The sequence below is a fragment of the Bos grunniens genome, chromosome 3 (assembly GCF_055505025.1).
Source record: "Bos grunniens cultivar Pamir isolate PY7600 chromosome 3, Bosgru_T2T1.0, whole genome shotgun sequence".
Classification (NCBI taxonomy): Eukaryota; Metazoa; Chordata; class Mammalia; order Artiodactyla; family Bovidae; genus Bos; species Bos grunniens.
Window position 1 is genome coordinate 115,223,918 of NC_141167.1, and position 25,718 is coordinate 115,249,635.

Consider the following 25,718-nt stretch of genomic DNA (forward strand, 5'->3'; position numbering starts at 1 on the left):
GGGGTGCCATTGCCTTCTCTGGGTTAATTCCTAACAGTCACTTAGTCCATCTTGTCTCAGTTTTGCTGATAAGCAGCTGTGAGGCTTTGGGTAAATCAGTTAACCATCTGGGCCTGAGTTTTCTTCATCTGTGAACTTAGGAAGCTGGGTTAGATCAGGGAGTCCTGACGTCTTGTGAAGAGGAACTGTTGGTCAAGTCGTCTTGGCTCTTACCTGGAGCGTGGTAGGGAAAGCAGAGACCTTCTTTCATTACTTAGCGCAGATGAGCCCCAGGGCTCTGTCTTCAGTTTTCTTCTCTTCCTTCTTCCCAGATCATTTCATCTGCCTCAGACTTCAGTTATTGCCTTTATGTACTTGATGTTCAAATATGAATCTATAACATCAAACTCCCTCATTTCTTTATTTAAACTGAGGTATAGATGATGCACAATATTGTATAAGGTACAGGTATACAATAGTCATTCACAGTCGTTAAATATTATGGTCCATCTATAGTTATTATAAAAATATTGGCAATATTTCCCACATTATACAATATATCCCTGTAGCTTATTTTATGTTATTATTTAGTTGCTCAGCCATTTCCAATCCTTTTGCAACCCCATGGACTGTAGCTTACCAGGCTCCTCCATCCATGGGATTTCCCAGCAAGAATACTGGAGTGGGTTGCCATTTCCTTCTCCAGTGTATCTTCCTGACCCAGGGATCAAACTCTTGTTTCCTGCATCAGCAGGTGAGTTCTTTACCCCTAAGCCATCTGGGAGGCCCAGCTTATTTTGTACCTAATAATTTGTACCTCTTAATCCCCTACCCCTATGTGGTCCGTCCCTCTCCCCACTGGTAACCACTAGTTTGATCTCTGTGTCTGTGAGTCTGCTTTTTTCTTATGTTCACTGGTTTTACTTTTTAGATTTCCCATATAAGTGATACCTGGCAGTATTTGTCCTTCTCTGTCTGACATTTCACTTAATGCTCTCCAAGTACGTTCATGTTGCTGCAATTGGCAATTTTTTTTTTTTTTTAATGACCGAACCCATAGTGTTAGTATTCCATTCTTGTTGTTGCTCAACTCTTTGCCACCCCGTGGACTGCAGCACACCAGGCTTCTCTGTCCTTCACTATCTCCTGGAGTTTGCTCAGATTCATGTCTGTTGAGTCGGTGATGTTATCTACTACATCATTCCATATATATATATATATTCTTTATCCATTCATCTGTTGATGGAATCAAGTTCTTGAATTCTGGACCCAGATTTCTACTCCTCTGCTTGATGTATTTGCCTGTTTCCATGGAAAGGCAATCAAATTCTTTATGTTCAAACCGAAACTCACAATTATCCCTTTTGAACCAATTCCTCTCCCAGTTTTCCCAGGTTCCGTTACTTGTAGTGATATGCTGTTGGTCACCTGCAGACTGGACATGCAGGCTTCCTTGACTCCTTCCTTCTTCCCTGCTGTAACTAGTTGCTGACTGATGCTCAGTCCTCTTACTGTAATTATTAGCATACCTCCATATTATTTCTTTCCCCTTCCTGATGTCATTGTTCTAGGTCAGGCTCCCATCAGCCACTCTGCTCCCCTCTACCCCATAAAGCACCCCACATGCCAGGTTAAGCTGCATAGAGCCTCCCTCACCCTGCCATCCCACTCTTCCAAGCTTTTCCTGGGTCACACATGCTCACCTCTTGTTAGCATCTATAGCCTCAGCCATCTTCCAGCTCTAGCTTTGATTATTGTTCAAGTCGTCAAACAAATTGTTTGAACAAATTGTTCCTTTTTCTTAGGCTTTTTACTTTTTTTTGACAAAATTCTAGTTATATTTCAAGAGTCAGCTCAAATGATGCCTCCTTCCTCCTTCAAGTCTTCCCTGAACACTCCACTGGCTTGATTTCTCCTTCTTTTAGCATCTTATTCTTTTCTATCTTATTATCTCACCAACACAAATATATATATAGTTATATATGTATCAGATCTTATAATGTCCACTGTATCTTCTTCATCAAGGCCAAGGAACATGTTTTCTTCATCTATAACACTTGAAGTCCCTGGTATATACTAGGAGCTAGAAATACTATTGGCTAAGTTGATATCAAATTATTAATCAATTAATAATCTATAAATGGAAACAATCAATTAATTTTAGTAATTGATCTAATCAAATGCTAATAAAATAAGGTAAATAATCTTACCTTAAAATAAGGCATTTTACCTTAAAATAAGGTAAATAATCCAAAACTAATAAAATATTGGTTTTAGTATCCTGCTATTCTCCTTTGCATGTAGCTGAGCGATGATTTTCTGAAGAATTTTAATTTTACGTTTTTACAATATTGGGTCAGTAAACTCCTTAGCTTACAGTTAAGGATAGTTTGTCTCTTTTGTAAGACCATTTCCGTGAAGCTGTGGGTCTTGCTATGTCATGATGGGGCTGATTTCCTTTCTAACAGGAGCATCATGTGATGTGGTTAAAAACTTGAGCTTTGGAGTAGGGCAAACCTGGTTTTGAGTTACAATCCTGACCTTGTTAGCTGTGTTACCTTGGGGAATTTACCTAATGTCTTCAAACCTTAGTCTCACATCTATAAGCTAAGCTAAGTCACTTTAGTCATGTCTGACTCTGTGCGACCCCATAGACGGCAGCCCACCAGGCTCCACCGTCCCTAGGATTCTCCAGGCAAGAACACTGGAGTGGGTTGCCATTTCCTTCTCCAAGGCATGAAAGTGAAAAGTGAAAGTGAAAGTGAACTTGCTCAGTCATGTCCGACTCCTAGCGACCCCATGGACTGCAGCCTACCAGACTCCTCCGCCCATGGGATTCTCCAGGCAAGAGTACTGGAGTGGGGTGCCATTGCCTTCTCCATCACATCTATAAATGAAGGTTATAATATATCTGTCTGTAATTATCATAAGTGCTGGTTCTACTCCTAGGAATTGTTCAAAAGCAAATCTCTGCTCATCTTCACTGGAGGAACACCCCTAAACCTGGGAGGTTTTCTCTAGGTTCTATGGGTCTAAAAACCACACTAGCCTATAGAATTTCAGAGGCAGATTGGAAACTTGAGGCAGAAATGCTGGGAATGTTGGTGCCTGTTTTCCTGGCCTAGTGAAAAGGAAAGCAGACCTATGTCTCTCATTCTGAATCAGACAGATGACAAACATCTCACAAGAGGAGAAAAAGAACAATCTCCATCATCTTCTCTTGCCCTAGTGTCTAATAGCTCCAGACTTCCTAAAGGATAGGATGACTGAGGTCCCTGGAAAAGCCAGGACATAAGACATAACATCTTCAGTTCAGGACGTAAGATGCATCTTACATATTATTTCTGTTAATAGAACAATAAAGGGAGAAGGTGAGCAGTTCCTGAGCCCTGAGCACCTTCTGTGTCAGGCACATCTAGTGGAGAATTACAATTCTTCTTCTTTATGACTTCTTGAGACAGGTGTCATTATCTCCATTTTACAAGTAAGTAGAAGCTAAGTAACTCCCAAGATTCACAGCTAGTGAATATGAAAGTGAGGAAATGAACCCAGGTAGTCTTCATACCAGAGAAGGCAATGGCACCCCACTCCAGTACTCTTGCCCGGAAAACCCCATGGATGGAGGAGCCGGGAAGCCTGCAGTCCATGGGGTCGCTGAGGGTTGGACACGACTGAGTGACCTCACTTTCACTTTTCACTTTCATGGACTGGAGAAGGAAATGGCAACCCACTCCAGTGTTCTTGCCTGGAGAATCCCAGGGACAGGGGAGCCTGGTGGGCTGCCGTCTATGAGATCACGGGGTCGGACACGACTGAAGTGACTTAGCAGCAGCAGGAGCCTTCATACATTTTAGCCTTTGAATCCATCAATGTAATTAGACCAAATTAGCCATGTGAGGTGAGGGCTTCCTTTAGGTGATGCATTTTCTGTGTCAGGAAAATTGTGGTCTAACAGGGTTAGCCTTTGCCACCTTAGTACCACAGGGAACTAGTTTTCAGGAATACTGTTCAGGGGACTTCCCTGGAGGTCCAGTGGTTGAGACTCTGTGCTTCCACTTCAGGGGGCTTAGGTTTGATTTCTGGTCAGGAAACTAAGATGTCACATGCTGCATGGGGTGGCCAAATAAAATAAAATACTTGGGAACACTTGGTGCTTCCCCCATGATGACCTAACACTGATAATAGTGAGTATGCTTTGAAAGGTTGATGTTTGTCAACATTCCTGTACAGGTAGGTGCAGAGATATTAGTACAAGCTTCTTCTGAAATAGTGAGATAAACCCCAGCTAGAAAAGGACAGTAATAGAGCAAGAGTTTGAATATTTTCTCAAATTTTGAAGGCTTCAGCTGCATGCCTTTCTGGGGAACTAGTTGCCAGAGGAAAGCTGTACTAACATATGTGACATGCATTCTTGATCTGTGTGGCCACTTTATTCCCTTTAAGTTCTAGATCTTTCAGTGAATAAGCTGTCAACTTCTGGTAGCTGTTCATCAACTTGGACACTGCAGCACTGATGTAGTTATATATGGTTATATCCATTCAGTGGGAAACAACAGATCTTTAGAAAGGAATGACATAACCACATATGCTAAAATGCAACGACCCCCACCATGTAAACAGAAAGCCCAAAGTGAAATGTACAGGGTACTAAAACTTGATTTTTTAAATTAAAAACCCTGTACATCCATATAGTTTTACATACATGTAGGATGATTCTAGAAAATTACTCAGTCAACTGATACCTAGCTGTACCTGAAGAAGGGGACTGATAATCTGAGGTGGAATATGGAGCAGTTATTCCAGGGTGCTCTGGGGGTCCCTGCAAGTTTGTGAGACCATTTTAGGGGATCCACAAGATAAAAACTATTCTCAAAGTAACATTAGGATTTGCTTTTTTTTTTTCACTTTCATTCTCCCACAAGTATATAGTGGGGTTTTCCAGAGGTTAAATGACTTGCATTATTATTGTAACAAATTGAATCTAGAAGCAGATAATAGGACCTATTTGATTAAGTCAGATATCAGAAAGATTTTTAAAAATATTAAGCAGTGTCAGTCTTCTAAGTATTTTTTGAAAAATTTTTATAGAAAATTATTATATGTGTTAACATACAATTATATTTTAATGAAATAAGTAATAAATTTAAAATTCACAGTTTTTAATTTCTAAATTGATAAATATCAATTGTGTAACCTCTATAAACAAAATCTCTGAGGATCTGCCAAATTCCTTCAGAGCGTGGGGCTGCTGGGAGGCTTCTGTTTAATAGTGGACAGAAATGTCAAGCATGAAAGAAAATGTGAATGAAGAAAAAATTTGTAACAAAGCATTGCTTTCCCTTTTCTCCCCCTTACTAAAAGGAGATTCACAACTGGTCCGGGGTTCAATGCTCTAGAAAGTTCTAAGGCTGTGACTTGAAGCCAAGAAGCTGAAATAATTCAAAAGAAGCAGAGGCCAGCAATTCCTGAGGATCCTGTCCCTCGGAGAATGCTCTGCACCCATTGATGTAAGTAGGGCTGGTCACTGAAGCTGTGTTGCCACAGGAGATTGGGGCTGACAGTGTGGCTCCCCTGAGCCCCTCACTTACCCTGGTCGGTGTCATGGAGAAAGGTGAACCTTGGATTCTGTCTTTGGTGGTGTTGTTGTTCAGTTGCTAAGTTGTGTCTGACTCTTTTGCAACTCCATGGACTGTAGCCCACTGGGCGCCTCTGTTCATGGGGTTTTCCAGGCAAGAATGCTGGAATGGGTTGCCATTTCCTTCTCCAGGAGATCTTCCTGGACCAGGGATGAACCCACACTTCCTACACTGGCAGGTGAATTCTTTACCACAGAGCCACCTGGGAAGCCCTGTCTCCTGGAGATGATAGCAAATGAAAAGGTCATGGGTTTGATCATATAGGGAACTTGGTGTTGAATGTCCATGTCTTCTTTGCACTTCAAGGATCTGGTTGTGGCCAACCCAGAGTAAATGTTCATCCTGGGGTGTCCTGGACCCCCAGCTCTGAGTGACCCAGGATCTCTAGGTCTCCCCTGTTTTTACAGGACCCACTGGAATCTCTGGGTTTCCTGGATCAATCTAGGCCTCTTTTAATAGTACAATTCCATTTAGAAAAAATTTAAATTAATTTCCTGCTTCCAGCAATAATTTGAGGTGGTTTAGAAAAAAAAAAAAAAAGACTTAATAGAACTACTAAAACCAGGATAAGAGAACCAGAGCCCTATAATAAGGTTTGAGAGAGTTAAAAGCACAAGAACACCTAGCCAGGGATGCTAATTGCAGATAAGTGGGCTGCTTAGCTCCAGGTCTCAAGACAAAAAAAGAAGCATGATATACTGCAAAGCTTCATGAGGAAACCAAAAGCACTTGCTCAGGTCCAGGTGGTCAGCTGTAGGTGAGTTTTGGTCTGAAGGAGACTTCTCAGTTCATCTGTTAGCAGACCTGAATCCTACCAACTAAACTAGGCCTGCAGTAATTTCATGCATCTGAGACCCTCTCAGTCCATAGGTCACCAAAGGCAGAGAACATCCCCTTCATGCCCGTATCCCTGGCATCTAGTGTGGGTTCTGGCACGTGGAACATGCTGAGGACCCCGTGCCTTGACTTAGGCTTACATCTAACGTGCAGCTTCTGTGACACTTGTTGAATGAATGCACAAGTGAGTGAACAGTGTGGACAATCCTTGAGATGAAGGATGAAGGGCAGGAGGGTAAAGTACTATTTCCTCACATTCCCCAGGAGATTTCTTCTCACTAACAACACTCCTGGGATTACACACTCCTTTCTGTTTATTGTCTAGGTAACTGCCCACCTTCCCCCATTCCTCCTTAAAATAACTTGGGTCCCTTTCTTCCCATAAATTGCCCTGAAACCAATTCCCTTCCATCCTTCATTCCTTCCTTTCCTCCTTCCAATAGATTCTTGATACTGGAGAGCTAAGTCGTCTTTAACTTGAGCCTTCATGGTATACACTTCAGAATGAATAATCCATAGCTGCATTTAACCACTAACCAGAAATTATTGCAGAGTCTCTCTATTCTATTTGACTGTGATTTGACTCTCTCCATTTGACTGACTCCATTTGACTCTCCTATTATTTATCTGTGATTCATTCTGTTTTACCTCTCAGAAGGGTAAGAGTACTCATCATTGTGGTCTTTTCTTCCCCTGCCACCCAATCTTAATGACTATTTCTAGAAAGTATTATTTCAATATCCAAGATGTGCTATAAGTAGCTTTGGCTTGAGCACCTTGTCCGTGTGGCCGCTACCCTCCCCATCGTAGTGTTATACCCAGAATTATCTCAGGTACTTTGGATTCATTCCATTCTGCTGGTCTCTGCCGGTCACCAGTGCAGACTTCCTCCTTTTCTCAAATGATGAGACTAAGTATTTCAATCTGTTTAAAGACTCAATAAGTTGCAGCTTCCTGTGTCTCTTGCTAATAGGAAGAGCAAGTATTTAGCATCTAAACTGGAACACTTGTGAGGGAAAAGGAGCGTTATTAATAGAAACTCTGGATATTTGATCACCGACTTTTCAAAGATCTTGCATCTCTAACGAAGGCTGAGCGCAGAAGGTCAACAAGTGCCTTTGGAGATCGATTCCCCGAATTCTGTTCAGTTGTCTGTATTGGGCCAAGGGGATCTGGCATAGACCTCTTAGCGCTGAGTGTTTCTAATGAGCCAGTGGAGAGCCTGTCCTCTTCTGGATGGCAGAGCTCCCACGGGAGACAGGCAGGATTCCCACAAAACTGGCGGCCATGTCTGTGAGACCCCGTGGTGCCGGCCGTCCTCCTCCCTTCCTCCCCTCCTTCCTGCTCCCGCCGCCCCCTCTGCTCCCTTCCCCTTTTCCTGATCCCCACTCTCTTGCTCTGCCTCCCCCTCCTCCGTCCTCTGTGCCTTTTTACTGCCGTTCTGTCTCCTCTCTCCTTTTCTTTCGTCTCCCTCTGTTTCGCTATTTTCTGCTCCCCATTTGTCACTCGCACGTTCTTCCTTCCCCTCTCTCCCCGAATGGTCCTTTCAACACTGTTGGAGGGCGGCTTAGAAGAGCGCTTCTGCCAAACTCACTTTCTCCTTTAAAGGAAAAGCTCGTGTTTCCAACTGTAGCTTGATTTTCCTTCACGAGCTGTAGGCCGTCCTTTCCTCATTGCGAGTGGTCTGTTTCTCATGAGCATCTCTGATGGGAAGTTCTGGTTTCGTGTGTCCTGGGGGACACGTGTGCTGAGGCATGAAGACAGCATGGGGGGGAGTGTGGGAGGTGGGGGGTGGGTGGAAGTTGGGGTCGTGACAGGAGCAAACCCTGGAGACGCCTGCTTAGTCACAGAATGGATTACGGTTGAGATAAATGACACACTGTAATTGTGTTGCTGCAATAAACCTGAGGGTCTGAGATTTTGGAATTGGACTGTGCCTGGATCATTTTAGAGAAGGCAAGATCCTGGTCAGCATCTAATCAGGGAGCCACAACTCTGGAGGGTATGTGACTGCACAAGAGCAGGGAGCCCGATAGACATGGAGGAAGCTAGCTCTGTGCAGAGATGGGGGTGGGGTGGGGTGAGATGCGACAGAGGTGGGCAGGTTGACTCAGACATTTCCCAATGAACCAGGCTCCAAAAACATTCTGAAAAGCAGAACCTGAGAGCAGGCTGCAGTGATCTGAAAAAGAACTGGTGGGCTAGGCAACATGCTCTTTCTTTTTTTCTCATGGGATCCAAGGACTTTGCATAGTATTTTTACTTAATAAAATAATAACACTGTTTACTGAGCCCCTGTGATATGTAAGTGACTCTAGAAGAGACTTGGAATGATTCAAATGTAAATGAGAAATAACCCATCCTAAGCTGAACAACAGAGAGAGGTAACGTGGAAGAGAATTCCTTCGAGCAGGTGAGGATGTGTTGAGACCGTGGTGAAAGGTTGAAGGGAGGAGAGCAGCAATTGTGGCTGGGCGGGTCGGAGGATAAGTGCCTTGACTGTGGAGGGGTGCGGCTGGGAGGCCAGGCCGAGATTCGATACCCAGAGAAAGGTGTAGGTCACTCATTATTGATGGAGCGTACCTAGACAACAAGGACGCAGAATGACCAGGAAACAAGGATGGGACTGGGCGTACAGGTGGAGGGGAAGGAGGAAGTAGCCATCTCCCAGGAGCAGAGGGTTGGGGAGGAGGATTGGTGAAAGATAGAGTTGCAAAGGAGGGAGGTGCCAGTCTGCTCACTGGCTGGCTTGAGACATCTGGATACCATCCTTGAAATCCAGCATCTGTGTGGAACATGCTCCAGGCAGGATGGATGACTTTGCTTTGGGAGATGCTCATTTCCGATGCCCCTCTTGCTGCGTGTGGTTGCATTTCTGAATCAGATTTTTTTTTGATAGTTGCTCAGTCATGTCCAGCTCTTTGCAGCCTCTCCTTAATTCTCCAGGCTAGAATACTGGAGTAGTTAGCCGTTCCCTTCTCCAGGGGATCTTCCCAACCCAGGGATCAAACCCAGGTCTCCTACATTGCAGGTGGATTCTTTACCAGCTGAGCCACGAGGGAAGCCAGAGAATACTGGAGTGGGTAGCCTATCTCTTCTCCAGTGGATCTTCCTGACCCAGGAATTGAACTGGGGTCTCTTGTATTGCAGGTGGATTCTTTACCAACTGAGCTACCAGGGGAGTGAACCAGATTTAAGGTGTCATAACAATAAGCCTTCAGGGGGAAATATCTAGGGACCTCAAAATATATATGCATGAAACACTTTGAACGAGTGTTTTCTAAGATTGCAACCTCTTGCTTTGGCTTTAGTCTTTGTAGCTTTTAAGAGTAGATTTAATGATCAGTCACAAACTGTTTTGCCCTCAGAGTTGATCTAGGGCTGCTATAAAGAATCTTATTTCCATTGTTTCCATTTTCAATACTCTATAATTTCTCATATTACATCAACTCTTTTATTCTGCTATTGTGGGCTGAAGGAATCATATTGTGTTTCTGGCTAGAAATGTTCAGTGAATTTCCTCTTGATCCTGAGCTTACTCAAAATTCCTGCTTCCTGGATTACAGAGCCCCTCATTCCTCACTTTATGATGGATGAGATGGATTGGGGTCTTCCTGATAGGCATTCACAGCATTTGTCAGGGTTTTTCACTGATGTCTCATTGTCTTACAAAAGACATTCACACTGTCTCTTGTATCGATTATTTTTTTATGTGTATGAGGTTCCAATTGCACCCGCCTACTCCCACTCCAAAAGACTGTGAGACCCTCTTAATCATGGTCTGAGTATCTGTCAGTTATTTTGGCTTTGGCATAATATTTAGCATGTATTATTTTGTTTGGAGGTAGAGAAACTGAGTGGATATCGGTGGGCTTGATGAAAGTGAAAGAGAGTAAAAAAGTTGGCTTAAAACTCAACATTCAGAAAACTAAGATCATGGCATCTGGTCCCATCACTTCATGGCAAATAGATGGGGAAACAATGAAAATAATGATAGACCTTATTTTTGGGGGCTCTAAAATCACTGCAGATGTTGACTGCGGCCATGAAATTAAAAGACACTTGCTCCTCAGAAGAAAAGCTATGACTAACCTAGACAGCATGTTAAAAAGCAGAGACATTACTTTGCCAACAAAGGTCCATCTAGTCAAAGCCATGGTTTTTCCAGTAGTCATGTATGGATGTGAAAGTTGGACTATAAAGAAAGCTGAGCACTGAAGAATTGATGGTTTTGAACTGTGCTGTTGGAGAAGACTCTTGAGAGTCCCTTGGACTGCAAAGAGATCCAACCAGTCCATCCTAAAGGAAATCAGTCCTGAATATTCATTGGAAGGACTGATGCTGAAGCTGAAACTCCAACACTTCGGCCACCTCATGCAAAGAACTGACTTATTGGAAAAGACCTTTATGTTGGGAAAGGTTGAAGGCAGGAGGAGAAGGGGACGACAGAGGATGAGATGGTTGGATGGTATCACCAACTCGATGGACATGAGTTTGAGTGAACTCTGGGAGTTGGTGATGGACAGAGAGGCCTGGCGTGCTGCTGTCCATGGGGTAGCAAAGAGTTGGACACGACTGAGCTACTGAACTGAACTGATTGGTGGGCTTCTGGTTCCCACCAGTTCCTATGTTCTACCCCAGTATTGGGTTTTGTGGAGAATCTCTAAATAGATCTTTGCCAATTAAAGCAACATCCACGGACAACATCAGTATCACCTGGGAGCTTGTTTGAAAATACAGAATTTCAGGCCTCAGAATTTGCAATTTGGTTAGATTTGAGACACACTGGTTTCCAGATATATTGTATACAGATCACCTGGGAATCATGTTTAATGCCGGTTCTGATATTTTTAGAGGTTACTTAGATGATGGTAGAACAAACAGGCCTGCTTTTGTAAATAAAGTTTTATTGAAACCTAGCTATGCTCATATATTTACATATTGTCTGTGACTTCTTTTGTGCTACATCAGCTGAGTTAAATAGTTGCAGCAGAATTCTTATGGCCCACAAAACCTAAAATATTTACTATCTGGGCCTTTTCAGACACATGTCTGCTGACCCCCAGTGTATGAGATTTCCTTTCCTTAGAGGAAAGGAAAATAACAGTGATTTTTGCCCCAGTGGCAAAATTTGAAGCCCATCTTAACCCACCATGGAGAAGTTGATTCATTAAATCTTAATTCTCAAGCAGGCCATGAAGATTCCTGAGCCCCAGACTGATGCAAATAATGGTACCAAAGAGTGTGCGAATTTCTAAGGTCCATTTCATATTGCCTTCCTTCAAGAAACCATTGTGATTTTACTCAGATGACACGTCTCCACAAACTGATTCCGTTAATTGTTCAAAATTATTCTGACTTTTCTCAAGAATTGGGAAGAATCTAGAGGAAATTCTGAGTAGAAATATTTGGGACCAAGAAATAAAAGCAACTTTTTATTGTTTGGGTAGATTCTGCATTTTTACTATTGAAATCATAGACTTAGCCCCAGCCACCCACTCCTGGGGTGCTCACTGGGTAGCCAGATTCAGACGGCGGCGTGGGCTTGACATCTTTCTTTTAATTCCCTGGGAGAATCCCACCACCTGTCTCTTATTTGGGGTTTTTTAATTGTGAAATGGTGGCACACACAAGCTCCAAGCTTACTACATGTGTACAAGCACAGGAAGACAGAAGGCAGAGATTTGGGCTGTGAAGCAGGAAGTACAGAATGGGGGCTGCTGGCACGGAGGCATCTGCTCCTCAAACACAGTGGAGGGGGAGGCTGTGGGAGGAGAGAGGCAGCCCCATGTAATCGCTTGAGGATGTGGGCACATTGCTCTGATCTTCAAGTCTTGGAGATCCTGGCTCTCGTCCTTCCAAAGCTGAATTTCAGAGGAGGTAGGTGTAGGAGAATTAGGATCTGTTTTCCTTACATAGAGTTATCTGGAGCCAAAGGGATTTCATGTGGGATTCTGAGGGAATCTTTGCTGTAGCAATTAGAACTCTGGTCTTACTTATTGTAGTTTATTTTCCATTGTATGCAAAGCCCAAGACACTACAAAAGGTTTTGTGAGGCAGTGGAGTAGAAGGAAGTCGGGAGTCCTCTTCTCAATTCTAGAACCTACCAACCAATTCTGAGAGATGGTAGCAGTGAATTAGGGCCTCCAATGTTGAGAACCACCTGCCCTGTTACCAGAGAGCCTTCCTGGAATTCCCTAAGCTGCATTAGCTGGTTAGCTAAGCTGGTCAGAATGTGGGCATTTGGAAGCCAAACTTACTGTTTGGACTGATATTTCAGCCATTCTCTCCATAGGAGGAAGCATAATGTATTCATTTATTCCTTCATTTCTTCTGTCACTCAATGAATATCCACTGAAAATCTACTATGTCACAGAATAGGGAAAAACATGAATTGGAGAGTCCGACAAACCCAAATTCGGATTATAGTTTCCCTATCTGTGAGCCAACAACTCATTCGAGTTCTACTTTAATTGACATGTTTCTTCCCTTCGCGCCCACCTTCCCTGGACTCTCCCTGAGACTGTGGGTTGGGCTGAATGATGTTATTTTTCTACATTTGGTGCAACTTCTGCATATTCTGTCCTCACGCCATACTATGTGGAAATTATTCGCTTAGGTTTCTGTCTCTCTCCTCAGATGGTTCAGTCACTAATGGCAAAGATCTTCATGAATACATGTTTACCCTTAATTTCTGGCACGTGTTAGAATTTAAACATATGTCTGTTGCACCAAAAGAATATAAATTCCTTCAAGTGTGATTTTCTCATCTGTAACGTGAAAGTGATGAGAACACACCCTGTGATTTTGTTGTGAGGGTTAAATCACAACAAGATATTGCGTGAAGAGTTTGGGATGTTTGGAAGAGTGCTCTGTAAGTATAAAGTGCCCACAAATTGTGGTTGTTCTAGTGTCTGGATTGATTGAGATTTGGTAAAAGACAAGTCTAAGATGATTGTGAGGATGCGTGGAGATGTCTTGGCCCACTTTTCCTGCGCTGGATGACTGGGGAGGACCTGGAGACTCAGGTCTGTGAGCCACAGTTTGTGTGTATGAGTTGACGCTGGACAGTTTGTTCCTGCAAACTCTAGATCTCCTCCACTAGGTTATCTACTCACAACAGTGGGTACATGCCTTGTTTATTTTTTTATATTTATACTTTTTATGTTTCTAAGCACTACTAAGGAAGTGAATAAGTAGATAACTGATGTTGATGGGCACTAGGAAGCCAAAATCTCCTGACCCCTACATCTTCCCATATTCCTGGCTTGTATCAGTCTTGTCTTGAGAACATGGATAGTGGGGCTATCCTATAGAGAACATAGATTGGCGGGGGGAAGAAAGTAAGTTCTGTTTGAAACGAGTGTGAGTGTGAGTGTGAGAGCTGGCGGCCAAATATGCAGGACTGGGGAACTGGGAAGTGCTGGGAGCTGAAGCCTTCTTATTTAACTTTTCATATGTCTGTTTCAGCTCCCAGAACCAGACATAGAGCTCATTGTATAGCTCCCCTGGTGCTTAGAGTTCACTCATTAAAAAGCAGATGCTAAACATTTATTGACCCATTGCAAAATGCTGGGCCCTGTTTCCCATGTAGGTAACAAAGAACTGCTGCAGATGTTGGAGCAGAGTTGTAAGATAATATGACTTCTGCTCCAAGAAGACCTGACCTTGCTGTGGTGGATGAGGAATACTGGTAGGGAGAGGAGGTGGGGGTGGGGAGGCCCAGCAAGAGAGCAGGTGGGTAGTGAGGGAGTGAATCAGACCTCTGCCAGAAGGGACGGAGAGGAGGAGGCCTGACTGCGTGAGAGGTTGGGGATTCATCTCTCTCCATACCATTAGCATGAAAGAAGTCTCCCTGCTCTGGGAGAACAGTGACCTGCCTTGGGTGCCTTTGGAACAAAAGCCAGTGACTGTATCCAAGGGAAGATAATGAGAAACACACAGGCTGCCACAAATCTTTTTGTTGCAAAAGTTCACTTTCCAAAGCCCTGGGCAAGGGTGCAGAAGCCTCTTTGTGTGAACTTGGCCTCTTTACCAGGAAATGCAAGATGGAATCTCCCTTGGTAAATCATAGGACGGATCATATCCAAGAATCTGAGAGGCTGGCAGAGGACCTGGGTGGAGTAGTTGATGAGGAAATGGAGGGTCATGTAGCCCTGATCAGAAGACAGGAGAAAGCAGCATTGTAAAAAGTGCCCAAGGGTGGTAGACATTAAATTTCATGTAAGCATCTGCTGCCCTATCCCCAGTCCCAGCAGTCTAACATTATGGAGAGTGTTCTTTTCTTCAAATGTGAAATGTTTTTGTAATTGGAGAAAAGCCATTAAAAAGGAGAAACTGCTTTCATTCAACTAAAAACTCTAGCAATTCTATATATGTAAAAATAATATATATATACTGTATATACTCCAGAATTATGTCAATTCAACAAGATATATGAATGACCTTAAAAATGTCCGTGCTATTTGATGTAGGAGTTTAATTTTTATGAATCTGTTCTAAGTAAACATACTGAAAGGGAAAAAATGGAAACACAAAAATGAAGCATTAGGTACAAAAAAGAAATAATCTAAGTGGCTGTGAGGGTATGGTTAAGTGTTTAGGTTTTAAACCTTTGAAATGATGGGCTTGAGAATTTTAATTGTAGGTATTTATTGAATACCACTGAAATACCACTGAATACCATTTATGTCATATGAAGAAAAATTAGAAGTTATAGAGTCAAATAAAAGTATGAGATCAGTTATGTAAAAATGCACACAAAAAATCAAACCTTTAAAGGAAATATACTAAAAGATTAACCATATTTGATTTCGGATGAGGAGATTACAAGGATTGTTTTTGTTTCTTCATACAATTGAAAGTTTATAAATAATTAATATGTATGCATTACATCAGAAAATGACAGAAAAGAAGGTATGTAATTTTTTTTAAAGGAAGATATTTTGAAAGTATTTATTCTTTTCAGAGAGAATGTGTGAAAAATCTAGGTACCCTCTTTCCTTCCCTGGGATTCTGAGATTATTTTTATTCTCAGGAAGGTCTTTTCTGAGATTATTTTTACTCTCAGGAAGATCTTTTCCTTTCTCATCACAGGTTAGTCTGTTTCTGGGACAAAAAGATAGTGGATTTGCTGTTTGAGCTCTGTTCCAATATGTGGTAATTCTCTGTTACCTTCTTGGAAAAAAAAAAAAAGGTATGAGACACTTTGATATGGTATTCAAGGGCTATCAGCCCAAAACCCCACCTGATCTCTCTAACTTCTCATCAATTTCCTACATGTATTTTAATTAATTGATTAATTATTATTATTGAGTTATAATTGACCTACATTATGTTATTTCTAGATTTGATGTTCAACAAATGTTTGATGTTCACAAAACAAATTTGTTCACAACAAATTTGATGTTCAAAAAACAGTGATTTGATGTTCCCATTCATTGCAAAATGATCATCATGATAAGTCTAGTTACCACTTGTTATCCTATAAAGATGTTACAGTGTTATTAACTATATTCCCCATGCTGTGCATTTCATCCCATGACTCATTTATTCCTACATGTGTTTTCTTCTCAAATCAAACCCCTCTCAGACTCATCATTTCTTGTTTGGGTCCCCGCCTTCCCACTTCTGAACCTCTGCTTCCTCCTGTGGGTGTGTTCACAGAGCACGTACTGAATAGCCAAGCAGAGCGGGGACCTTGCTCAGATGGCCAGGCTGCGGCTGCTGTGTGGTGCTTACAGACCACTGCACCTCTCTGAGCCTCAGGTGGCACCCTGTGACAGGAGGGAGGGTGACAGGTGGTTGCCAGGGTTCCTCGCATCTCAAGAGCCTGGCCAGCCTTGTTCCCTTGTGGTCCTAGGCACGCTCCTTCATCTCTCTGCACCTCTTCTCCCATGGCGACAGCTGCCTCAAGTGCCCACAGCCGCCCTCTGCAGCTGGCAGATTCTACTCTTCCCAGTTCACTGTTCCCTGTCCCTCATGATATGTCCCAAGAAATTCCAGTTAACAGTGGCTGTGCATGCCAGTCCCTTGGCCACTTATATTTACTGCCTCTTAGCGAAACCATGGTGCATGCCAGGGATATAAAATGTACTGTCATTTGAAAACACTTTAACCCCAGGGAAAAGAAAACAAATTAAGTGAACTTTGAGGTGAAGTTGCATACTTCTCTAAATCCTTTTTTTGACTTTTTATTTTATATTGGAATACAGTTGATTAACAATGTTGTGTCAGTTTCAGCTGTGCAGCAGTGATTCAGTTATACATGCACCTTTATCTATTCTTTTTCAAATTCTTTCCTCAATTAGGTTGTTACAGAATATTGAGCAGAGTTCCCTGTGCTATACAATAGGTCCTTGTTATCCATTTTAAATATAGCAGTGTCTACATGTCAATCAAGGTGCAATAGAGCCCAACATGTGACCCCCACTTATATAAGGGGAGAGAGTTACTTACAATATTTGGACCTCCCTGGTGGCTCAGACGGTAAAGGGTCTGTCTACAATGTGAGAGACCTGGGTTTGATCCCTGGGTTGGGAAGATTCCCTGGAGAAGGAAATGGCAACCCACTCTAGTACTCTTGCCTTGAAAATCCCATGGACGGAGGGGCTTGGTGCAGGCTACTGTCCATGGGAATATTTAGACTGTAACATTTCTGAAAATCCTTAGAAAAATTACCCATGAGCCCAAAGTAAGTCTGTGTTTCTTTGTTTTGAGTCAGAGCAATTTTTTTTTCCTTTTTCACCAGCATATAAAAATCTAATTCATAGGAGCCTGAACAACAACAACAACAGAGGGTGTATCCCTCTTCTATCAGCCGTTAGTTTAACCTGCAGTTCCATGTATAATTTATACCACAACCAGAGTCCTTCACTCTCTTCAAGTTTCTACAAATATTTTGCTCCCCCACTTTCTCCCCACTTCCTCTGCGCTCACGTGGGACAAAAATAAGAGGTTGGTTGAGATAACCAAAGATATGCTCCAATGTCGAGAGCATCTTTGCCCTGTTCTAGCACAAAAGGGACCTTTTAGAAGGAGGGGCTCAGAGTGCTCTTCTGACTCAACCTCACAAGAGTAGCTGGGGCAGATGGACAGTTCCCTGCTGTTTACTCTCTCTCTGCCCAGGGAGCCTTCTTTTTCCTTCTGTTTCTTATAAACAGCAGAAGAGACTGTGAACTGTTAAAGGGCAGGCATTCTGCTTTGTTCATCTTTGCAGCTTTTTTTGGAACGAAGTGTGGTGCTAAACACAGGTAGGCATTGGCGTGTGTTAGTGGAACGAGTGAGTGAACAAATGCAGGACAGACAGAATCTGATGGTAATAGGAGCAGTGTGAACTACGGAAAGAGTACAGGATTATAGTCAGAGTGGTGAATGTGTCCTTGCCCTGATTTACTGGTTATGTAACCTTGGGGAAGCTCCTTCCTCTCTGTGAGGGTAGTTTCCCCAGCTGTTGAAGAAGTGTATGTGTGTGTGTGTGTTGATTACTGATGGAAAACGTGTCCCTTAAGGAGAGTATATGCTAATTCATGTGGCACATTGCTGCAGCTGAATAGTAGGCACTTTTGTGGCAGTGCTTTTCGTCAAATATTTTAAAATGAAAAAACCTCAAAATCACTCAGGAAACACAACCCATAATTCCATCATTTGAGAATGATATGAAGTGAGAAGTAAAATTTCCCTTCTCAGCCATTTCTTTTAATTCCCCAGAGATATCTAGTTGCCTTAACATTTAATGTCTGATGCTCATCCTTTTCCAAAGTTGCATAGGCATATCTTTATGTACAGCAAAGTGAATTAGCTATACATATACACGTATCCCTTCTTTGTGGGATTTCTTTCCCATCACCTCTTTTGAGATGTTCTCAGGATGGCATTGAAATGGTGTGGAAGGCTTAGGTTACAGAAATGTAGTGGAAAAATTACAAAGGATATCTCAACAATCTCAACAATGATACTACCCCACCACCACCCCACCCCACCCCGGGGAAGTATCTAGAAAGGGCCTGTAGGCATCTGGTTAGGATTGGCCTTAATTGACATCTTCCTCAACTATCTGCAGGAAATATCAAGTATGTTATTAAAATTCACAGATGCAATCAGTTGTCAGAGTCACTGGAGACCAATAATTATTTCACAGGCATCAAGACTGTTTGGGGGTGCTGACAGGAAGGAGAACAATTCAGCCTGGAAAAATGCAAACCGATGGATACAGTGGGAAAAGGCTTAGGGAAACGGGGCCGGAGACGGGGTGAAGCAGGGAGGCCTTTAAAACTTTAAAGGGGCACTAAAATCTCAGTGATAACGAGAAATAATACTTTAATGTGATATCGAAATACAGCAGCAGTGGAGCTCCAAGCTAATCTTTGACATGTAAAAGCCTTGGTTAAGCACATGAATGTTAGACATATCAGACTTTAGGCCATGATTTATGGGGAAAAAAAAAAAACCTCTGAGAAAAAGAATAAGTAGATTTAACTGTTTCTATTTGCTTCCTGGGGCTGAATTAACAAATTGCCACAAACTGGCTGGCTTACAGCAACTGAAATTTATTATTACATCCTTAATGCACTGTTACTGCAGTAATAATGCATCGTTCTGGAGGCTATAAGTTCTGGCCAGGAAGGTGTCAGCAGAGCCATGCTCTGTCCGGGGCGCTAGGGAACCATTCTCCTGGTCTCCTCCAGCTTCTGGGGCCTCCTGCCGCTACTCCAGTCCTGCCTCTGTAGTCACACAGTCTTCTCCCTAGTGAGTGTCTATGCCTCTGTGTCTGAATCTCCCTCTCCTTTCTCTATAAAGACACTAGTCCTTGGATGACGCCCTCATCTAGTATAACCTCAATTTGACTTGATAACATCTGCAAAGATTCTATTTCCAAATAAGGCCGCATTTATAGGTACTAGGGATTAGGACTTCCTCCTGGGGTGACACGGTTTGACCTACTGTGCTATTATTAATTAGCAGCGGTAGGTTTGGTTTAACATAGATGCAGCAGAAGCATATTATCTGTTTGTAGGAATCTGGCAGCCAAGGCATGGGCCAACACCGGCCATGATTTAAATACCTAAGAAAATATTTAAGGATACACAGTTTGGTTTCTTTGGGGGTACATATGCTCTAACTTGGAGAAGGCAATGGCACCCCACTCTAGTACTCTTGCCTGGAAAATCCCATGGATGGAGGAGCCTGGAAGGCTGCAGTCCATGGGGTCGCTGAGGGTAGGACATGACTGAGCGACTTCACTTTCACTTTTCACTTTCATGCATTGGAGAGGAAATGGCAACCTACTCCAGGAGAATGGCAACCCACTTGCCTGGAGAATCCCAGGGACGGGGAGTCTGGTGGGCTGCCGTCTATGGGGTCGCACAGAGTCGGACACGACTGAAGCGACTTAGCAGCAGCATGCTCTAACTTCTGCTAATGGATGTCGTGACCAACGGGTGCAGGATTTTTAAGGGTAGTCATGATTTCAGATATTCAAATGATGATGATTGGAAAATCTTTTTGCTCAATTTTATCTTTCTGTTGTTGATTTTTAAATTTTCTCCATAAAAGCAATTTTCTAATTTATTATGAATATAACTGAATGTGATAACTTTTAGAGATTTTTTTCACATAAATGTACAAACTAGAAGAAAAAAATCTTCTGTCAGACCTAGCATCCTGACTTTTTGTTCATGAAATATGATTATGCCTCTGAGACCTGCCAGAAGAGGATGAAACAATGAGGATCATTGGATATCATTTGAATTTTAAGTTGAGATAGATGCGCAAGGGAATCAAATCTGTTTTCTCCCATGTTTCAGACACATCAAAGCCAAGTTCTGAAACATAAATAGTCCTTTAGTGAACATTGTTATTAACATCCTATTTAAAATGTAGGAACAATCCGTTGTATAGCAATAATATTTAATATTATTAGCTATTTTGATTATTGGATCACTAATCCATAGTTATTATATAATCAATAAATGTATCAATAAATTAACAATTCAATAATAATAGCTAATGTTTGAGTGCTTATACCAGGCATAGGGATAGATCCCTTTAAGTGCATTATTTCACTTCTAATGCAGTAATTCTTTCTTAAGAATGAGATTCTGTTTATTTGGGTTTGAAATGACCTCTATATTTTTTCCGCTTTTGGTTGAGCCCATTTGGAGATAATTCTGTGCATAGGGTGTTTTCTGTATGAGAGCATTTGACCTGAACACGCAGGAAGCATGGTGTGGTCAGCAAATTGTGCTGGCACCAGTGAAGGAGCAAGTCAGACAGGAGCCAGTTGTCGTGGACATCCGCATTGTTGGTGCATTCATTATACTACTAAAGAACTGTTTAAGCGCTTGAAAAGTGTTTGCTGTTTTCAAAAAGGCTAAAGTTCTCCCTGCAATCTTGTTTGTAGAAATGATTGATTTGCTTTGTAAACAATTTTTATACTACAAAGGTAAAATTAAATTTATTTTAATTCAGTTTATCCCTCACTATAAACTAAGAATGAGTAGAAACTAAATAAATATATTATTTTAGAAAGTGTCTGACAAATGAAGTCCCAGAATTTGAACGAAGTGACTAAAGGCGTTTGTGAACTTTGCATTCCTGTTGAAAATTTAAATTTGTTTAAATGCTCGACATTTCATTGCTTTAAGTATGTGATTATCTTGAGGCAGGGCTGAAATAAAGATTCTGAAATCTGAGGTTCAGACATGAATTCTCTGGGTAGAACTTGGAAGGGAGTGTACTATAACCTTGAAAGGAAAAAAATCCTTTATTTTTCTAAACTCTGACCAAAATGTAACATTTCTTCCAATTAGTAGAAATTAATAGTATGTTTCTGTCACATAATTTTAGCAGCTATCTCAAAATATTATAAATACTAATCACCCCATTGAAACTATAGTGTTATTAGATCATTGACTAGATTATTTAATGGATTGAATGATCCATTGACTATTGACTATTGTCAATATTGACTCTGCGAAATATTGATCCATTGATTATTATTTAATGGATTAATAAGACCTATTATTCTACTGTACATTTAAAATATTTTGTAACTGGTATCGTTAGTTTTGTTTCTAATCCTCTGCTCTTTATTTTATGCATTAAACATTATTCCTGGAAAACACTCAGAAGCTTCACCAGGCTGCATAAGGGTCCAGGGCACAAAAAAAGGTCAGGATCTCCTAGGTTGGAGGCACCCTATTGTCCTTCTCATTTTTGATTCTGTCTGTGACTGTGTGAGGGCTTGGGTGTGATGCTGTATTAGGAATGTGTGTGTGTGTGTGTGTGTGTGTGTGTGTGTGTGACGGCAGGGTGTGGCCTTATAGATGGCTCATGGATCAAGAGGAATGAAGTGAAATAGCTGTAAAGTTCTCCACTGTGTGGTCCTTACTGAAGATGACACTTTCTGTCCACCTTCGCCCAGGGTATCATTCAGGCAGCAAAATGTATGCGGACTTGGAGCAGGGAGGCAGGCATCTGAGCTCCACTTGACTGCTTTCTGAATGTGTGGCCTTAAGCTCATTGGTGAACCCTTCTGTATCTTGTCTGTAAAAGGAGTTGAATAGCATCTCTCCTCTTGCTTCATGTGATTGATCACAGAAGAGAGAAAGAGAGAATGGAAAATTTCTCTGTAAACTCTAAAACGCCCAAGAAGCATAAGGGAGTCCTGCTGGCAGAGAGCTCATCTGGGTACTGCTCTTGTGTGGCCCTGAAGCCCAGCGCTGTGGACCAGGCTCAAGGAGTAGGAGACAGCTCTGCCTGGATGCTCTTTGGCCTAGGATGGCTGAGAGCAGGGGGAATCTAGTGGGAAATTTCAAGAGGCTTGTGGTAGTCTGACTGATCCCCCCCAAAGATGTCCATGTCCTAATTCCTGGAATCTGTGGATTTGTTACTGTATGTGATAAAAGGGATTTTGCAGATATGGTTAATTAAGGTTAAGGACCTTGAAATGGAGAGGAGTTGCTGGTTTATCTGGGTGGACCTGATATAGTCACAAGGGTCCTTGAAAGAGGGAGTCAGGAAGATCAGAGTAAAACGAGAGAAGACGTAAAGATGGAAGCTGAGGCCAGAGAGGAAAGAGGTATGCTGGAAAAGAGGAAAGAGGCCGTGGTATGCTGCTGACCACGGGCCCAGGCATGCAGACAGCCTGGGGATGCTGGAAAAGGCAAGAAAACAGATTCTCCCCTAGAGCCTCCAGAAGGAAGACAACTCTGCCAATACATCGACTTTAGGACCTCTGACCTCAGGATAATAAATTCATGTTGTTCTGAGCCCCTAAGTTTGTGATAATCTGTTACAGCAGTAGTTCAGGGCCACTGGGCCTTTAGATTTGGCAGAGTGCTTCAGGCTCATACAGAGTCCTTGCCATAGTTTTGATGTTTACTGTGGTAGTTTAATATTTTTCTCTTGCTATACCTGTGTTTCTTTAGGCTGGTGAGGATAAATATTGAGCAAATGTAATAATAATAATAATAATAATAAAGTTTCTGACTGCATCCTCAATTAGAAAACCACCAACTCTTTCTCTTTCATAGCATTAAAATCTCCTCTAACAGCTCCAGGGATTCTTGGCTAATTTGTCTCCTGTGGCTCAGGAACAGGGCCATCTCATCTACCCTGAAACAGTGCCATTTCTCTCCTCTTTCTTCCCCACTCCCATTCTGGCTCCTGGAGGGCTCCAGTGCCAGACAGCAGGGGAACGTGGCTGCTGCCACCGCTGCCACTGCTGTGTCCTCCACAACCACACCTCCCCCCCGCCCCGCCCAGGGAATCACTCGTGAATGTCCACCCCTGGGAGTGGCACCAAAGCCACACTGGGATGGCTCTGCTGTTCCCCACCTGCCAGGTCTCACCAAACCCTGAACCTCTTGATGCTTTGATCTAGGTTTTCACTGAAAAGGAGGAATCATTTTCATCCCACTTTAAAGCCAGGATCCAGTCTTTTGGTATTTTCAATGCCTCAACAGTATAGCTATTATCCACTGGAATACTTTTGGTGATATTGACCGAGTTCAGCATTAACGCTCGCTCTGACTTTAGTTGCTTTAACCCAAAGTGCAAATTTCCCCAAGTTGCTTCTGTCATCTGTTGATGCTCAAAGGCTTGCGTGGTCTGGAAGGGTAAGTGGTTCCTCTCTGATTTGCCAGAAGCGAGTGGGTTATGTTAGCTGAGGAGCCAGCACGCTAATTTCAGTGATTTGATTCTGGTACAAGGTCCATGGGGCTAGAGGGTGGGATGGTGCTTTTTGCTTTGGCCTGGGTAAACATTTGATGCTTGTTACGGTGGTTGAAATGCTGGATTTGATATTGTATCCGTGTGCCAGGAGGTTCACAGTAAATGAGGGGTGTGGTCTGTTAGGGGAGAGTGGCCGTGGCTTGGCCTCTCCACACCATGTGGCACACACACACACATGTTCTTTAACACATGAAGACATTGTGTGGGGGCTGACCTTGAGGAACTGTGGGCAGTGGTCTCCGCGAGGGGAGGGGAGGCGGTGGAGTGTGGCAGAAACGGCACCAGACTGGAGTGAGTTTCCACTGCTTACTGACTCCTGCTACTTCTCGTCTGTGAGGCTTCTTCAATCCTCTGCTCATTCCTTCAGGACTCGGGCCATTTTGATTTAGTGCCAGGCTAAGCACTTTTAGAATTGAATAGTGAACAAGACAGATGCTACCCCTGTGTTTTTTTTTGGAGGATAATTGCTTTACACTGTTGTGGTGGTCTCTGCCATACATCAATGCAAATCAGTCATAATTTTATATATATATATATCTTCCCTCCCTCTTGAGCCTCCCTCTTCTTGCTCCAATTCCACCCCTGTGCTCTGTGACAATCCCTGTGCTTTTAGATCTAACTGTTGAGCAATTGCAATGAGTAACAACAATCCTACCCTTAGTCCTCGCTGAGGGTTATCTTGTCCCAGGCATGTGGGTTATGATGGAAGAAGCAGGGAGTTAGTGGAGGTTAAGGTCAGGGGAGACTCTGGTAGGAGATGATTAATTATTGATACTTGTCCTATTGGGCTCATGTCCTTTCTCTGACCCTCTTTTCCCCTCCTCTGTGTCTTCTCTCTTGTCTTCCTTGAGCCACCGTCGCGGCTTGTCTCCTCTCTTCAGACCTCTTTCCCATCAGCCTCTCTAGGCTGACCTTTTGCTCAGGTTCTTGTGTGGAATCTCCAGCTGCATGATGGACACCTCCTCATGGGAACCCTCAGCCATTTCAAAGGCACAACATCTGTGGAAGAACTCAACAAGGCCATTGCTTTTTCTTCCCGTTCTGGTCTCTGAAAATTTTATCATAATTCTTTTTTCATTTAGGTCAAAACCTGAGTCACCTTTGACCCTGTCACACCTGCCAGTCTGTTAGCCCTACCCTTAGTACCTTGGCAAGTGATTAACTGCTGTGCTGTGGTTGTTCTGCCTGTACAAGAGTCATGTCCATCTCAGAAGGCTGTAATAAAGATTAGATGAGTTGGCACGTGTGCAGTGCTTATTAAAGTGCCTGATGTAATATCAGCATTCCATCCAGGGGCATCCTCTCACCCCTTGATTTTCCATGTTTTTTTCTCCCATACCTTAACTCTCTGGTTTTATCTCTCTCATTGTCTATTATATTTCTAAATTGTTTGCAAACTAGTCCACAGACAGTGGCTGGACCTGAACTCCATGACACTACCTTCTTTTTCTTCACATTTCCCAGAGAACTCTCCCTCTCTCACATACACAGACACACAAACATATATACCTCTAAATATGTACATATATGCATATATACGGACACACATATACACACGTATGTATATATGTACCGAACTATACAAACAGGCACGCATGCATATATAAATTCACATATACTCTTTTCTTTGTTTCTTGATTGACTCAATGTTTTGATGATGCTTCAAAAAGAAAAAAGTGAAAGTGTTACTTGCTCACTCATGTCTGACTCTTTGGGATCCCATGGACTGTAGCACACCAGGCTCCTCTGTCCATGGAATTCTCCAGACAAGAATTCTCCAAGCAAGAGTACTGGAGTCTTTCCCTTCTCTGGGGGATCTTCCCGACCCAGGGATGATCCCAGGGTCTCCCGCGCTGCAAGCAAATTCTTTACTGTCTAAGCTACCAGGGAAGAAAAAGAGCTGGGCAAATCCTGACTTATGGTGTAATGGTGAAAGAGTAATTTTGAGAACTGTCCAGAAAATAGCTTTCTATCCCACTAACCATAAGATATGTATATCTTATATATATATTTTTTAATATATATATAAAT

The 25,718-nt window shown here is 42.5% G+C and overlaps 1 protein-coding gene across 7 annotated transcripts in view; it reads left to right on the plus strand.

The window, feature by feature from the left end:
• DDR2 (discoidin domain receptor tyrosine kinase 2) overlaps positions 1-25,718 on the plus strand; it is a 175,526-nt gene that overhangs the window by 20,868 nt on the left and 128,940 nt on the right. For 6 of the 7 annotated variants that reach the window (XM_086393826.1, XM_086393823.1, XM_086393825.1 and 3 more), the window contains one exon: positions 5,341-5,486. The gene's annotated coding sequence lies outside the window, so the exon portion shown is untranslated. Of the gene's footprint in view, positions 1-5,340; positions 5,487-17,393; positions 17,705-25,718 lie in introns of those variants that run through there. The other variant, XM_086393828.1, reaches the window with a different exon arrangement.